At 34.7% G+C, this 18,265-nt stretch overlaps 1 long non-coding RNA gene across 1 annotated transcript in view; it reads right to left on the bottom strand.

Annotated features, from left to right (window-relative positions):
- LOC132672901 (uncharacterized) overlaps positions 1-18,265 on the bottom strand; it is a 297,359-nt gene that overhangs the window by 266,514 nt on the left and 12,580 nt on the right. The window lies entirely within an intron of this gene.

The raw sequence follows: 18,265 nt of genomic DNA, 5'->3' as shown, positions 1-18,265 counted from the left end.
CCTAGTTCACAGAAATATGAAAAACAAAATGTTCCTAAATGTTTACAACCAGTGCCAATATTTAAGACTAATACTAGAGTAACTACTTTTCATAAAATAAGCACATAGTATGAGCATTACTGCAGTTTCATTTTCTTTTAAGCTTAATAATTTTGTTTTAGCTAACATTCCAATGTAGAAAAATTACTACCCCTATTGCTTTCTTTCCTCTATCATTTTCTATAGGTGAATTACTGACACAACAAAAGTCTTTTGCGTATTACATCCAGTTAAGAAAAAGTCTTAAGTCAATAATTCAGGTCAGTTTTCAAACTACCTCTGCTTCCTACTAATCTTTATGTTTTATTATGATGATTTAGGTCTTCAAAGAATTTTGTTTTCTTCACTGGAACCAGGTATATTGAAGTTAAAATTGTGTTATGTAATAAGAAGAAACATTTTAAATTCAATTTATTAACAATGTAAACTCTAATCTTGATAGCATCTCTTGAAATATTGTACTTTGGAAAACTTGTAGCTTCTACTGGGAAAGCTATTTTTTTTTCCCCTCTCTAGACTGGTACAAAATATCCCAGGTTTGGGGCAATAAACATAAACATCCCTGTTTCAAAGATACTGTTCTTGTTCCAAATTGATGTTTAATAAGTTGTTCTGTATTCAAATACCCCATTTTATAAGTTTTAGGCCATAATGCTCCTAACAAGAATGTGTGACTTTGAGATAGGTAAAAGTAATTTATAGAAAGAGCAGTTTATCATTCACTTGTATTTCCTTTAAGATATATGCTTTTACTTTGTTTCTAGATGAGTTTGTTCTGCCTATTTGCCATAGTCATCTTCAATTTTACAATCTTTGTCACAAAGTAAATGCATTATATACCTTGTGCTTTTATGTATGTGGTACTTTCAGAGCTTTTCATAACATGAACTAATCTATGCCTCCTAACACACTATATTAATAGTTGGTTCTCATTCAAATTAACTGATTAAGTCTCTATTGGTAAAATAATATTTTTGTTTATCATGGCTTTGTCCCCAGATCAATAATGATAAATGATCATTTCAATAAAACCAACAAAAGGAAAATGTTGCTTGAAATTATTCAATTATTCTTTCCAATATAAAGAAGAGACCCATCTCTACTTTGCTGCCATTGCTTTAAGTATGTCAGAGTACATGATGATATCACTGAAAAAGGTTTGCTGGACCACTGAATTGGAGGATATATTCAGTTGCTGGACTAGAAACCCAAAATAAAAGTTACCTAAACATGCCAGAACTTTACTTCTCTCTCACAGAAAAAACTAGATTGAAGCATCCCAGTGCTGGTATGAAAGCTCAACAGTGTCAGAGACCAGGCTTCTATCATGTTGCTCTGCCATCCCTAAGATCTTGTTTTAATCCATGTAATCCAAGAGTAGGCACCATGATATCTACATTCAACTGGCAGGAGGGGGCAAAGAAGGAGGAAGGAGGGAAAAGGCATGCATCTTCGTTTGAAGGTCATGATTCAAAGGCTGAATTTATGCAACCAAATCCCTTTGATTTAGTCATGTGGCCAAATATAACTCCAAGACAGCCTTGAAAACATAGTCTTCATTCCGTGTGGTCATCCACACAGCTAAAATTCAGGCGCTCTATTAAAATAGAAAAAGGGAAGGGGTGCCTGGGTGACTCAGTCAGTTAAGCTTCCGACTCATGATTTTGAGCTCAATCATGATCTCACAGTCGTGAGATTGAGCCCTGCATCGGGCTCCCGGCTGGGCATGGAGGCTGCTTATGATTCTCTCTCTCCCCTCCTCACCCTCTGTCACTCCCCACTCTGTCTCTCTCAAAAACAACAACAACAAACAACAAACTAAAATAGAGAAAGGGAAGAATTGGGGCACCTGAGTGGCTCAGTTTGTTGAGTATCGAACTTTGGCCCAGGTCATGATTTCACAGTTCATGAGGTCAAGTCCCGCATCAGGGTTGCTGCTGTCAGCACAGAGCCCACTGTGGATCCTCTGTACCCCTCTCTCTCTGCCCCTATCCCACTTGCACTCTCTCAAAAACTAAATAAATAAACATTAAAAAAAAAAAGAAAGAAATGAAAAAGGGAAGAATTGATATCACGAAATGAGCAGCCATATTGTCCACACACTGTAACTTAATTTCAACTTATAGTCCCCATCCAAAATGGATAACACTTAAGGATGTATATAAACAATTCTAACATTTTATTTACAGATTAATAAATGATGAGTTTTCCCTTTATGTGAAGATGCCATTCGTCAGTCACACACATCTCAGAATTCCAAAGTAAAAGTAAAAAGAGATAACAAGTTTTCTATTAGTGGAAGAACAAAACAAGCAGATTCGAAACTCTTAATTTTTATCTTCCAATGTTATCTTTACATTATCGAAAAAAGGATCCCTACGTTTAAAATATAATTGCTGTGATATTCCTTCTTTGTGGGTGAAACAGCTTCTATTTTGTGCCCAATGAGCATGATGTAGAAAAGGAAGTCTAGGTGATTCCAAACAAGTCTGGAACAAGAGCAAAGCTCAGAAATGTAATTGGCAGGATGGGGGAGATAAGCTGAGTTCTAACTATAGAGCATAATACAGGGAAGAGAACTGATGATTTAAAAACTCCCCATTTTTTTCTACAGCGAATGATGTTAGTGCTCACCAAGATTCCCTTTAGTGGCCTAAAAAGTCTGTCCCCTAACTGCTGCAAGCATTGACTGCTGAAGCTCACATTTGCACCTTCTGTTCTTAGTTAATATCAGCTGCCTTGCTTGGAGATGCCTAGGATTTACCCCAGCCCATGACCAATGACTAGCTTACTTACTTATTTATTTATTTATTTATTTATTTATTTATTTGAATATAATTTATTGTCAAATTGGCTAACATACAGTACGTAAAGTATGCTCTTGGTTTCTGGGGTAGATCCCCATGGTTCATCGCTTATATACAACACCCAATTGACTAGCAGAGATTTAAAAGCCTAGCCCGTTGCCTCCAGATGGACCAAACCCTAATGAGATATACCCTCCAGAATTTCCATATGATCAGACTTGAGTCTAGACTCCTCTAGAGCCATATTTTTCTTTAGCTTCTTTCCTTCCCTATTTTCACTCCCTTCAATAAATCCCTGAAATCCACTCCTTCAGTAATCCCTTGCATAAGAATTCCCATCTCAGGCTCTGCTTGAGGGCAAATGAAGACATTTTTCTTTAAGTAGGCTTAATTTTTTGTTAGTCTGAGATGTAATCAGACATACACAGATACCATGTTCAATCCATGTCTTCACCAACAATCATTCCGATGAGAAACATCCACATATTTTCACTAATGGTTTCCTTATTCAGAAAATAGATGTGAAATTCGTAGTACAGATAAGCACAGCTTATTTAATCTTTCCAAGAAGTATTTTTTTTATTTTTTTTTATTTTAAATGTTTTTTTTTTTAATTTTTTTTAACGTTTATTTATTTTTGAGACAGAGAGAGACAGAGCATGAACAGGGGAGGGGCAGAGAGAGAGGGAGACACAGAATCGGAAACAGGCTCCAGGCTCTGAGCTGTCAGCAGAGCCCGACACGGGGCTCGAACTCACGGACCGTGAGATCATGACCTGAGCCGAAGTCGGACGCTTAACCAACCGAGCCACCCAGGTGCCCCAAGAAGTATTTTAGCTATAAAAGATGCAGTTGGCTATAGGCCTAATGCTAGTCAATAAATAACTTTGATAAATATATACAATAAAATGTTACCATTCTGTTATAAGGAGAAAAAAATTAATTACATAAATGCAGTCATATTATCATGAAGGTAATGAAATGGTGCATGCGAGCCTACTACCAAGAACAGGAGCTAATCTATGATTATACTACTGTATATCCAAATTTGTATTATTGGAAGGTTTATTATTACAAGTTTCCACTCTATGTGATTCTTAAGATCTACAAGATAAATTTGGCCCTGGAACATCTCAATTCTAACTCTTGCATTGCATCTAATATTCAGTGTCAAGTTTACCAATTTATAGGATGAAAATGTGTTTTTCGAAAGCCCATAAGATGTAAAAATTGCCCAGAGTTTAACACAGTCCAAAATTTTAGAATAATTCTAAGAAATACATATATATTTATAAAATACTATTCCATACTTTTTATTGGGCATTTTTTAAAATGTCTATTTATTTTTGAGAGAGAGAGAGCGTGCACAAGTGGGGGAGGGGCAGAGAGAGAAGGAGAGAGAGAACACCAAGCAGGCTCCACCCTGTCAGCGCAGAGCCCAATGTGGGGCTCAATCTCACACACCATGAGATCATGACCTGAGCTGAAATCAAGAGTCAAATGCTTAAATGACTGAGCCACTGAGATGCCCCTTTATTGGGCATTTTTAATTTCTAACCAAATCAGTTTCACTTGAAACTTATATATCTGATATATTAAATACTAATATTTATATATATTTATTTATATTTAAGCATGTATGTATACACAAATTATATATACATAATTATAAATTCTCCTTATCTCTTAAAGGAAAGGTAGCACATTATACATATTCATTTACACCTTGTTTTTTTCCATATAATAATATACCCCAGAAATCACTCCATGTCACTTTAAAGAGATCTTTATCATTAATTTTATTGGGTAGTTACATAATACTACAATGTAAATGTGACAGAGCATATTTAACTTTCCACATGGCTTTTAGTTTCCGATTTTTTGCTAATATCACAATGAATAATCTTGTGTCTATGTTTACTTGTATTCGTGGGGTTGTATCTTCAGACTGAGTTCCTAGAAATGAGATTGCTGGATCAAAAAGTAAATGAATATATAATTTTAAAAATAATACCAAATTCCTCTTCATTGTGGTTATACCATTTTGCATTCCCACTAGCAATGTATGGGAGTTTTCCTCTACCCATCTCGAACAGAGTCTGTGGTCAATCTTTGGGTCAGCAATTTGGTAAGTAAAAATTGATACATCAGTGTGTTTTATATTTTTTTCTGTTAATATGATATAGTACTTTTTCCATACATTAGAGGGTCATTTATCATTTTGTGTAAACTGTTCATAATTTTGTCTTTTTTTCCTTTTATTTTCCATTTTAAGAGTTCTTTACACATTAAGTCAATTTTTCCTTTATGGTCCATTTATTATTTTCCTAGCCCTCGGTCATAAAGATAGTCTCACATAATCCTCTATCAACACTGTCCAATAAAACTTTGTTCAGAGACAGACATGTTCTATAACTTTGCTGTTCAATACACAGACTGGTAGCCACATGTAACTAGCTGAGCACTTGAAATGTGGCTAGTGCAACTGAGGAACTGAATTTTTTATTTTAACTTTAGTTAAAATTAAGTAGCCATATACAATTAATGGCTACCTTATTGAGCAGCATCATTCTACACAGATACTTGAACTTTTATATTTTGAATTTACATGTATAATCTACCAGGAATTTATTTAGAATTGCACAGTACCAGTCAGTTTTATTTTTTCCATATGGACAAGCAATTGCTACAGCACCGTTTATTGAAAACACCCTATTTTGTGCGGTCATATTATAATAAATCAAGTAACCAGGAATATATGGTTTTGTTCCTGAACGGTTATCTGCTAAACTATATTTCAATCCTTGTACCATTAATGTACTGGTGTAGAGTGGTTTTATAATAATCTTAATATATGGACATATATATCTTCTATATTTATTATCTATAAGACACTATTTTTGGTCCTTTAATTTTTCCACATAATTTCTAAAGTTATATTACTTTACACAATTGGAGAATTTTAATCTGTAGGTCCATATAGAGTATCAACACCTCAAAACATTGAATCATCTAATCTATGAACATAGTATACTGTTCCACCTACTTGTTCTTTAATTTCATTAATACTTTGTATATTTCTATATCTTGCATACCAGTTTAAGATTTAATTATAGATATTTAAAATATGTTCATACTCGGTATGATTTTAAAACATCTTTTTTCTAATTATTTATTGCTGCTAACTAGAAATTCAATGGATTTTGTATACTGACTCCATTTTTTTAATATTTGCCAACTCACTTATTAATTTAAATAGTGTATCCATAGGTGTGTATTTGCATTCTTCAGTGAACACAATCATGTCATATTATGAACAATGAAATTTCTTTTTCTTTCCAATCTTTAGCTTTTATTTCTGTTTCCTGAGTTATTTCATTAACTAGAAACTTCTATACTTTTGGTTAGAATGGCAATGGGCATTTCAGGGGAATTTTTCCAATATTTTATATACAGAAATACATTTCCATATTTTTCTCTATTTCACCATTAGCCTTCACCAAATTAAAAAAAAAATCATCTATTCCTAGTTTATAACAGCTTTTATCATGAGTGAAATTTGAATTTTATCAATAACTTTTTCTATATATTGAGATAATCTTGAGATTTTGTTCTTTCATTCTGTTACTGGAGAGAGGTATAATGACTGATATTTTAACCTATCATTTTATAAAATTTCAAATTTACCAAACTATTGCAAGAACCAAGGAATTCCTACATATACTCATTAACAAGATTCCTACATATACTCAATCATTTACATTTTTCCCTTTTCATTTTCTTTTTAATATTTTATTTATTCTTGAGAGAGAGACAGACAGAGCACGAGTGATGGAGGGACAGAGCCAGAGAGGGACACAGAATCTGAAGCAGACTCCAGGCTCTGAGCTGTCAGCACAGAGCCTGACAAGCCATTAGATCATGATCTGAGCCTCAGTCAGACGCTCAACTGACTAAGCCACCCAGGCATTTCTTATTCTTTTACTCACTTTTACTCTCTCACTAATTCTAAAATATATACTTTTTTTTTCTGAACCATTTGAGAGTAAGTTGGAGACATCATGCTCCTTTACCACTAAAAGTTCAGTCTGTAATTCCTAAGAACAAAGACATTCTCATATATAATAAAGTAAGATTAACAATGTACATTAAATGCACATTAAATTGAACACATCAATTGTCCAAATAATGATTTTCCTTTCCCAGTATAAGATCCAATAAAGAATTCTAAATGCATTGCATTTAAAGTCTCTTTTGTATGTATATATTTTTTAATCTTTTTTTAAGTTTATTTATTTATTTTGAGAGAGGGAGAAAGAATGGGAGCAGGGAAGGGGCACAGAGAGAGGGAGAGAATCCTAAGCAGGCCCTATGTGGGGCTCAATCTCATGAACCATGAGATCATGGCCTGAGCAGAGATCAAGAGTGACACTTAACCGACTGAGCCACCCAGGCACTGCTGGGTAGTGCGCCCACATCTTTCGATTTTTTTGACCTAGATATTTTTGGAGAATCCTGATTGGTTATTTAATAAAGTGTTCCACAACTGAGGGTTGTCTAATATTTTCTCATGATGAGATTCATGCTATGCACTTGTAGTGAGAATACCCAGAAAGTGATACTATGCCCTTCTCAATGCAACAGAAGATACATGGTATGAGTTTGTCCCAATAACAATGACATAAATTTTGATTCATGGTTAAAATGGTGTTTTCTGAGTTTTTCTACTATAAAATTAGAACTTCAATGACTTTTTAATACTAAACAAAATAATGTATTTCTGTAAAAAGTCCAACAAGTTAATAATTATATGTATTTTATATACATTGCTGAATTTGACATTCTAATATATTTTTTTTTATTTTATGTTTATTTATTTTTGAGAGAGAGAAAGAGAGACACAGATGTGAGCAGGTGAGGGGCAGAGAGAGAGACACACACACACAGAATCCAAAGCAGGCTCCAGGCTCTGAGCTGTCAACACAGAGCCCGATACAGGGCTCAAACCCATGGATCATGAGACCATGACCTGAGCTGAAGTCAGACAACCAACTGAGCCACCAAGGCTCTCTAACATTCTAATATACTTTTAAGATACTTAATCCACGTTCCTAACAAAGATTGGCTGGGAACTTCTGGTTTTATCAAGTTTTGTATCGAGGTTATGCTGACCTCAAAGATTAGTTGGAAATTATTTTTTCTTTTGTATTTTTTGGAAAAAAAATGTTTTAGAGATATGATTCTGATTTCATTTTATCTAAACTTGCAAGTTGGGGAGCAAAAAGTGTTTAGAATATTTACTCTGTTTTAATGTTTTGTAGGCTTTATTGTAATGTACCCCCATTTATTCCTAACATTGTTCACTTGTCCCTTTTAATTATTTTTTGGTTAAGTCTTGCTATTTACCAATTTTTTCATTTGAAATTGAATTAAACAACCTTTGGTTTTGCTATTTTTCTCTATTGTGTTGTTTTATTTCATTAATTCTATTATTTTTCTCATTCTACTTTATTTAGATTTAAATTGCTGCTTTTTTGCTAACTTCCTCAGATAGAGCCATATAGATCATTAGTTTTCAAGCCTTCAAATATATTCTTTAAAGTCTAAAAAATTTTCTCTAAAGATGGCTTTAGCTCCATACCACAAATATTATATATTCTCTTTTCATTATACTTTTACTCAAAATATTTTCTAGTATGTTATTGACAACTCTTTTACTTATAGCTTTTTAATTTTTAAGCTTTAAGGAATTTTCTAATTATTTTTAGTTACAGATTTCAAATTTAAATCTATTGTAGTCAGAAAACACACTATATTATTTTAACTATTTGAAATACATTGAAATTGCTTTATGTAAATGTAGTCAAGCATATGAAAGTTTTGTAAACTATTTTATGTGCCCTTATGTATATTGTGCACATGGACAGTACTCTATATTGTCAACTATGGCAAAGTTTATTAATCTTTCATTTCAAGTATTCTATTTTTATTGTTTTTGTCTGCTTTCTCTATAACTCTCTGGAAATTCTGTGTTAAAAATTTTTCACTGTAATGGTGGATTTATTTATCTATTAATTCTTTCAGTTTTTGTTTTATAAGCTATGTAATTATGTGCAAAACAAACAACATTTTTATGTATTCCTGGTAAACTGACTTTTTTAATCATTATGAAATGCCTCTCTTTACCTCCAGGAATGCTTCCTGTCTTAAAGTCTGTCTCTTATTTTTGATATTGGTAGAGTTTACATGAAGTGTTTTTTATTTTCTGTTTCAGTGCTACACCTTTTTTCATTTACTTTACTTTCCAACTTCTTGTGTCTTTATATTTAAGTTTTCATCTCTTACAAACAGCATATACTTGGCATTGATTGTCCATTCTGAAAATCTTTGACTATTAGATAATTTAATAACCTTATTATTAATTTAATTAATTATTGATACATTTGGGTTTAAAAAAATTTTTTTTAACATTTATTTATTTTTGAGACAGAGAGAGACACAGCATGAACGGGGGAGGGGCAGAGAGAGAGGGAGACACAGAATCGGAAGCAAGCTCCAGGCTCTGAGCCATCAGCCCAGAGCCCGACACGGGGCTCGAACTCAAGGACCACGAGATCGTGACCTGAGCTGAAGTCGGACGCTTAACTGACTGAGCCACCCAGGCACCCCGATACATTTGGGTTTAAATCTGCCACCTTAATATTTTATTCTACCTATACCACATGTCCTAGCTTTCCTTTTCTCTCTTTTCTTGTCTTCTTTTGGGTTTATCAAGTATTTTTTAATTACACTTTTCTTCTCTTTTAAGTTAAACATTTATTAAGTTTTAAACATTTATTTAATTTGTCTTTTTGGTTGTTCTTCTATGGATCACTTCACTTTCTAAGTCTTCTATATATTTGCAATTCTAGACAATGCAAGAATATAAAACACTTTATCCCTTCTCACTTTTGTGTTATTCTTGCCATGTACTTAGAATAAATACCACAGTACATTATTATCATTGATGTTTACAGTCACTATTTACTTGAATGTATTCACATTTTCACCACTTAACATTGTTTTTCTTTCCTCTCTCCAATTCCATGCCACCCCATGAGATGATATTCCTTGTACTTAAGAAAATCTTGTAGCATTCCTCCTAGTGAGGTCCTGCTGGTATCAAATCTTTTCTTTTTGTTTGCAGGAAAATCTCTTTTGTCAATTTCATTCGCGCGCGTGTGTGTGTGTGTGTGTGTGTGTGTGTGTGTGTGTGAGAGAGAGAGAGAGAGAGAGAGAGAGAGAGAGGGAGAGAGAGAAAGAGAGAAACAGAGACAAAGACACACACAGAGAGAGAGAGAGAGAGAGAGAGAGAGAGAGAGCATGAGTGGGGGAGAAGGAGAGCGAGAGAGAGAGAGAGACACACAACCCGAAGCAGGCTCCAGGTTCTGAGCTGTCAGCACAGAGCCTGAAGTGGGGCTCAAACTCACAAGCTGTGAGATCATGACCTGAGCCAAAGCCGGAGGCTCAAATCACTAAGCCACCCAGGTGCCCTCTTTTGTCAATTTCAAATGGCTATTTCCACTAAGAGAGTTCCAGTAAAGCAACTATTTGTTTTTTCAGCATTTAAAGTTTTCATGTTATACTCTTCTGGCTTCCATTGTTTTGCTTAAGAAATAAGAATTGTACAATTGTTCCCTTAGTTGTCTTTTTCCTCTGGCTGTTTCTAAGATATTTTTCTTTGTCATTATTTTTCATTAATTTTACCACAATGTGCCTTGGTTTTCTTTGTTCTCACCTTGTTTAGTTTTCATACTGTTTCTTGAATCTGTGGCTTAATATCTTTCATCTTTTTTGGATCATTTTTGGCCTTTCTCAGGTCCTTCTTTCAGTCCTAAGAGTCTGTGTGTCACAAATACAGACTCGTTGTGTATTAGATATCTCTTACTCTCTTTTCTATATCCTCAGTCCTTTTGGATATTATTTATTGACTTATCTTTCAGAATCACTAGTCCTCTTTCTTGCACCTCTTGGTAGCCAGTTAGTATAGAAGCTGATCACCTTAATGTAATTAAGGGTTGAACTATTTGTAACTGCTTTTAGGCTTGGTCTTCTAATTTGATATTATTCTTAGAATATACTCCTTCAGGAGACTTAATCAATGCCTAGAAATCTTAATGTAAACTTCCCCACTGGTTGACTTTTAACTCCATTTTTTAATCTCCAAATATCACTGTAATTCTTTCTTTTCGCATCTGCTTTTAGCTTCTGAGCTTTTCCACCCACATCGCATATGTATGAACTAAAGACTCAAAGGGAAAGGCTGCCAAGAATAACACACTTAACTAGTTTTCTTTCCCTCTGGAATCCAAGTCTCCAGGTTTTGGTTGCCTTGATTGCTTTCTGGTGTGTTCGAACAGTTTTAAAATGTTATTCAGCTTTTACTTTTGCTCTCAGGGGGAGAACAGTCTGCAACAAACTAGTTTTCCTAGCTAGACTATGAAGTTCTAGATATTTTTCAAATCTATATTAATGATAACTTATCCATGAAACTTTTTTCTCATCATTTCATCAGAAATAATCTCTCACTCCACTAAATCCCTATGAATTTATTGGTTAATAAGATAGGATGTGCCATTTGAATCAACTTCCATCATGACTTTGGAGAAGTTATCTAACATCTTTTTGCCTTAGTTTTCTCATTATAAGATGAAGATAAAATATGTATTAATGTCACAGTGTTGTTATAAAGATTCAATAATATATATAAAAAAACAGTAAGCACATAGCAAGCATTACATAAATATTAGCTATTGTTAGTAATATTAATAATATGGTTCTATTCTATCTAATAAGTAATTTCTTAAATACTTTGTTATTTGGGTGCATACATACTTAACTAAGTTGCACGTTCCCTGATAGAGGACAATGTCTTCCTCACATTCATTTATTTCCCAGCCTTGAGATATTCCCACACAAAATATCTACTCATTGCATTAATGAATGAATGTAAAATTAATTGAATACACGTGGATTGGCTAATTCAATGAAGTGAAATGGTAATTTGTTTTAAAAGATCCATGGCAAGGGGAAGAAATTTAGCTACGGTAAATGGGAACTGGATCTGTAGACGTTTCAAATTCATTTTAATATTTTTGTAGCTCCTTAAAAGAATAAAATTGTTTTTATTTCATGTCTTCACTCAGCACTTAGCTCAATCTTAGTTAATGAGAGACAATCAGTGTTTATTAAATGCCTGAAAAAAATGATCATTTCGTCATATTTATTACTACTGATTACCTAAAATTGTCATTACAAGTATTTATTTAGGTTTCAGGTTATTGTATCTTCTCCAAAATTAAAAAAAAGTTCTAATTTTTCTTTGAAGTGTCAGTTTTATTTCTCTTTTTCAGTGTGCTGTATTTTCTGCTGACTTTATTTTTTATACATTTTTTTTTAACATTTATTTATTTTTGAGACAGAGAGACAGAGCATGAACAGGGGAGGGTCAGAGAGAGGGAGACACAGAATCTGAAACAGGCTCCAGGCTCTGAGCTGTCAGCACAGAGCCCGACGCGGGGCTCAAACTCACGGACCGTGAGATCATGACCTGAGCCGAAGTCGTATGCTTAACCGACCAAGCCACCCAGGCGCCCCCTGACTTTATTTTTAAAGCTGCTTATAAATGATCTGCATCAGGCAGGTATGTTTCTGTTATATCAAACTCTTAAAATGCAAGTGTGGCCCAGAAGTTCACAAACCAGCACACCAAATAATTTAAACACCTCACATGCTACAGAAGGCAATGAAAGATTTTCTATATTTTTCTTTTAAGCCAAGATTGTCCTTTTAAACTTTTGATCCTAATCTTTATTTTTCATAACATTAGCCAAAGTCTCATGGATTTTATTTTTCTATATGTTGCTTTCCAAGATGTCCTTTGATGAAGAGAAGAAAATGTTCAAAGACTCAATCTGGACAACAGAGCACCACACAGCTGTGCTGCTCCTTTTTTTTTTTTTCCTCTACCTTGACCTCACCCTGAAAAAAGTACTCCTTTAGGCTCAAACTCCTGAAATTGACTGAAGTGTCTCTTAGGATATACTTCGGTCATAGAAAAAAACTTATTTAAATTCCATTCCAGGTACAATCTCTTTTTACTTTATAGATTAAAGTGGAAGGTACACTGGGAAGGGAAAGGGGATCATGAGTATTTAAAGTTTATCACAAATGAGAAGTTTGTGAACAAAGCCTGCCCATGAGACTGGGGTTTGTGTTACATCACCTCTTGAAATCAATCTGCAAAAAGGAGTGTGCACCACACAATTGTACCAAAAAAGAAAAATACAGTACATGCCTCATTATCACCCTGAGAAATGCCAACACCAATGGTCTTTTTTAACCTCTTGATCACCTTTTGACATTTTTCCTTTAAGTCACATAGGCTTTGGTGGCTCACACAACAGAAAAATTATTTTTTTAGTCAATTATAATTGATTTTTGTTTTCTTTCTCACAGGTTTCTGAAATAAAGAAAATACATGAGAAAGATATTTCTTATATGAAGACAAGGCAAAGGAAATACCTGGCACAAAAGGATTCATTACCGAAGTTATTATTTTACTAGAATGGAGAACCAGTAGCCTTTGAATAAATGTTTATAATAACAATGTTAACTATTCACTTATTTATCAATAAACATTAATTAAAATATGCTATGTGCCAGACACTGCAAAATGGTAACTGAATTTATACTTGCCATGATGCCTATTGGATCCAATTTTCTATTGTCACATACTAAGCTCTAATCAGCATACAAACCATAAAACAAGGCTTTTGGCTGAGATTATATAAACCCTATAGTACAACTCCACTCCCAGGTATTGCTCACGTGCATTGCTTTCACAATACTACACACTCAAATTACAGTGTCTACTGGTGAAGAAATGATATGAAATCCATTGTCCTTATTGCTACTGAAAACACAGTATCCATTCAGTGATTGATTCATTTATTCAACAAACATTATAATTCCACTGTAAGCAAGGACAACCTGTATGAATCACACGTACCACTTCAGTATACTCCATATTGTTGAAGTTATTGGGTCTAAGGCAGAGATCAGCACATTTTGCGTAAGAGACCAGGTAGTAAGTATTTGGGTGCTGCGGGTCACATATATCTCTGCAGGTCACATACATCTCTCCTACAGGTACTGCTGCACCTTCTTTTTCTTCTTCTCCAACAACCCCTTCCCCAACTCCTACCTCTTCCTCCACCTCTTCAACCCTTTAAAAATGTAAAAATAATTTTTGGCTCATAAATTTTACAAAAACAGGCCTTGGGCCAGATGTGGCCAGCAGACCATAGTTGGCCAGCCCCTGATCTAGGGGAATGTCTCTATCAGGATATCCAGATTGAGTTTAACACTCTTACTCTCAACCTCTTTAGGATCCCTCAATCACCATGAGAGGATTATTGGCCTTCATGTTTCTTTTCCCATCATCAGGTTTCTGCCTCAGTCCTCAGAGGATAACTGATTAAACAAGGAAACACCACATATTTACATGTAGAAATCATTTTTCTAGTGAAATATAATCTCCACAGTTGCAACTCCACTCAAAGTGAAGACCCCTTAAATATTATCACGCAGCATGGTTTTCCTCCCATGATTCAAATCTCTCTAACAAAATCTAGAATTTTTATTTCCTTCCTATATATATACTTTATATATATAGGAAGTCCATTAAGGTGATCTTTCATATCAAAGAAGCAATGTGCTTTAAAATACAATTCTTAAGAAACAAAGCACTACAGTTTTTAAATGTCAATGCCTAACCACTAGACTCTGTTTTCCAAGATTCCAACATAGTCTTAAGACCAGGCTTGGAAAATACAGTCACACACAAACACACAGGCCGACTTAGAAAACACATATGCACACAGAGAGAGACCCTCATATATTATAACAATGAAGGAATTAGACTGAATTTTGTATTATGTCTCTTGAGATCAGTACCACTTGTTTAGTGTTATATCTAATATGTACATATATGGGTATGCCGTATTACATTGGAATTACCAATACTAAGTGACTGCATTAGTGAGGATATATAGTTACATGTAATAGACACCCAAAATAACAATGGTTTAAACAAGACAAGCATTTATTTTGTTCTCACTTAAAAGTCTTGATATAATTAGTTTCATGACTGAAAATGGCAGCTCCATAGAAATCTAGGGCTTCGGTAATATCTGTCCTCCTCTTTATCCCCAGGATGGGTTCCTCAACCTCATGTTGCAAGATGTAGCTTCACCTCACAAAGATGGAAGAAAGGCCATATCCCTTTCATTAAGAAGCAATTCCAGAAGCAGCATACATCATCTACATTCCTGAGGCCAACGTTTAAATCTTACGGCCAAAATTAGCCACAGTGTGGGCTGCGAAATATAGCCTTCTGCTAGGCATGAGAACCATGGATTCAAGAAGAGAAGATATATTGAGACCTTATCACCAAACCAACTGTGATCAAAAGTTTTAAGATATTTAGGGACATTTAAACCTAATGGAATTACGATGAAGTAAGTGAAGAGGACTAAGGGTCCTTATTATACTGAGCACAATAGAATGTATAGAATTGTATAGAATTGCTGGATCATTATATTGTACACCTGAAATTAATATAACACTATATGTTAATTATGCTTCAATAGAAAATAATCAAAAATTTTAAAAATTTAATGTTTTATAATAAAAAAGATGGAATTATCTATAAAGAAGAAAACCTAGAGATACTTCTGACACCGTAAGTAAACATCCCATTAAAAGCTATTTGGAAATATTCAGTAAAGACTTAAGAACCTTAATTAGAAGACACTAAATGGCAAATAAAATTATAGAATAATTTTTTACATCAGGCCCATTTGTGATATTTTAGCATTAAGAAGAGAGGGGATGACTGTAGCTTTAGAATATCCTACATCCATTCTCCTTCTGTCTGGTTAGCAATATCCCCACTTTCCTTTGGAAGACTCACCTCTATTCTACTGTGTGCTGTCTTGATATAACCACAAATAGATGCTCTGCCCAACTGATGGGTGTGGGAACTCAGTTAAGCCTAGGAAGTTCTCTTTTGGAACACTGAAATGCAGTCAAGATGACACCAAGTTGAGAAAGGAGGTTGGAGTGGTTCATTCCCGTGACCTTCTGATGACCTGCCAATCCCATTGCTTCTGCAGTTCCTGTTCTATTTGAATACTACATCTATATGCCTATTTCCTTATTTCATTCAGCCACCCCAAATCATTCCAGGTAATTTTCTTTCTGCTTGTGTTAGGAAGCATTATATCCTGCTACTACTTATAAAAAATAACAACAAAAATATGGCTACATCTGATTATAAATTCTGTACTGGAGTCTGTCTTTCTCTCCCTCTCTCTTTTACACACACACACACACACACACACACACACACACTAGGACTCATGAAAAAAAAGAACATAATTTACTCTATCCCTTTCTCTTTTATGTGACCTTGGTCTATTTAGTTTTTCTGGACATATATGCTGAAGGATGAGATATCCTACTCTAATCATATGAGAAATAATTGTAGGAAATACTGATAGGTAGGAGAGCAAGCGTATGCTTTGGTAGATGGGGAAAGGTAAAATGAAGCATTTTTAGGCCAGATGGAATATCTACCCAGAAGCTTAATGATCTTGAGAAAGTGATTTTTCTAGGTTATATACAAGCCTAATATTTTTAAAGGCTCTTGTTCCTAAGGATAAAATCATGCAATCCAAATGAAAACACAATGCATGTATTAAATGCCTCTGGTTATATGAATACTGAGGGTTTTTTAAATATATATGTGTCTTTATTATAGCTCCTCTATTGTCATTTCAAAAAAGGATTTCTAATAGAGCCCTCCTAAAAGGTACTTCAGGCTTAATGGCTATAGCATTTGTGAAAGCGTTCACAGGGTCAAATTGATTCAATTATTTTCATTTGGATGAAAGTAACAAACATTTTTGAGAGTCTATGTTGGTTCTTAACCCAGGTTGAATATTAGATTCACCAGGGAGCTTTTTTAAATGTAGATTTTCAGAACATTTAAAGCCCTTCTCCCCATCTCTGTGATTTTGATACATCTAGTAAGTGCTAAGGATTGTGCTGTATACTTTATATATAATATTACACAGGACAGTGCAGCAATTAAGAGGCCAGGCTGTGGACCCAGATTTCATTCAAATCCTCCTTGATCACAAATTGGCTAGATAACTTTGGGCAATGTACTTAACCTCACTGTGCTTCTAGTTCTGCTATAAAATGAGGACAATATTACTACTTGCTTCATTTAATTGTACCTTCTATGTAGTTAGCATTCATTATTGTGGATTTCATAATAACTGATTTTATTTTTTTTAATTTTTTTTATGTTTATTTATTTTTGAGACAAAGAGAGACAGAGCATGAATGGTGGAGCGTCAGAAAGAAAGGGAGACACAGAATCTGAAGCAGGCTCCAGGCTCCGAGCTGTCAGCACAGAGCCCGACGCAGGGCTCGAACTCACGGACTGTGAGATCATGACCTGAGCCGAAGCCGGACACCTAACCGACTGAGCTGTCAGCACAGAGCCTGACGCAGGGCTCGAACTCACGGACCGTGAGATCATGACCTGAGCCGAAGCCGGACACCTAACCGACAGGAGCCCCTCATAATAACTGATTTTAAATCCTTATGAAGACCTATTGAAATTATTAATATTTTCACTTTACATGTGGGGAAACTGAAGCTTAGATATGAAAACTAACTTCCCCAAGGTCATCTAGTTGCCACCAAGCTAAAATATGATATGTTAGCAATGATGGAGAATATATGATAAAAAATTACTGGGGGGGGGGGGGGGGGCGGGTAGTTTTGGTCGCGGGGACTTTGAAATAGTTATGGAGCAGCTAGATAGAGACACCTAGTAACCTAGTAATAAGTCAATTGTGTAATATGGCTCAGGGTCTCAGCAGAGTGGTCATGGCACAGGAATATTCATTAGGGGTCTTTGATATACAAATTGTGATTAAGTCCATGAGTAGGCATAAGCCCAGGCAGGAATAATATAGGAAGAATAGCAGAAGATTCAGGGCATAGCCCTTGAGAACTCCAACATTTTATAGGACAAGTAGTCATGTCGAGATTAAAGGAAGACTGAGAAGCCAGAGGCAACAGTAAACTCTGAGAAAGTGTTAACATAGAAATTTAGAGTGAAGAGTTTCAGAAGGGGAAGTGTTGGTTAAAAGTGTTAAATAAACCCGACAGTTCAAGGAAAAAAGGTGTCATATGGCTTGGGAAAGGGAAAGGTTATCTGGGACCTAAGGCACAACAGTTTCATTAGAATAAATAAGTGGACATAGCAAGTATATACTCCCTTTAAAAAGTTTGGTAAT

This window comes from Panthera onca, chromosome C1, assembly GCF_046562875.1.
Source record: "Panthera onca isolate mPanOnc1 chromosome C1, mPanOnc1 haplotype 2, whole genome shotgun sequence".
NCBI lineage: Eukaryota > Metazoa > Chordata > Mammalia > Carnivora > Felidae > Panthera > Panthera onca.
Note: the sequence above shows the minus strand (reverse complement) of the source record. Positions and strands in the feature narration are given on the sequence as shown.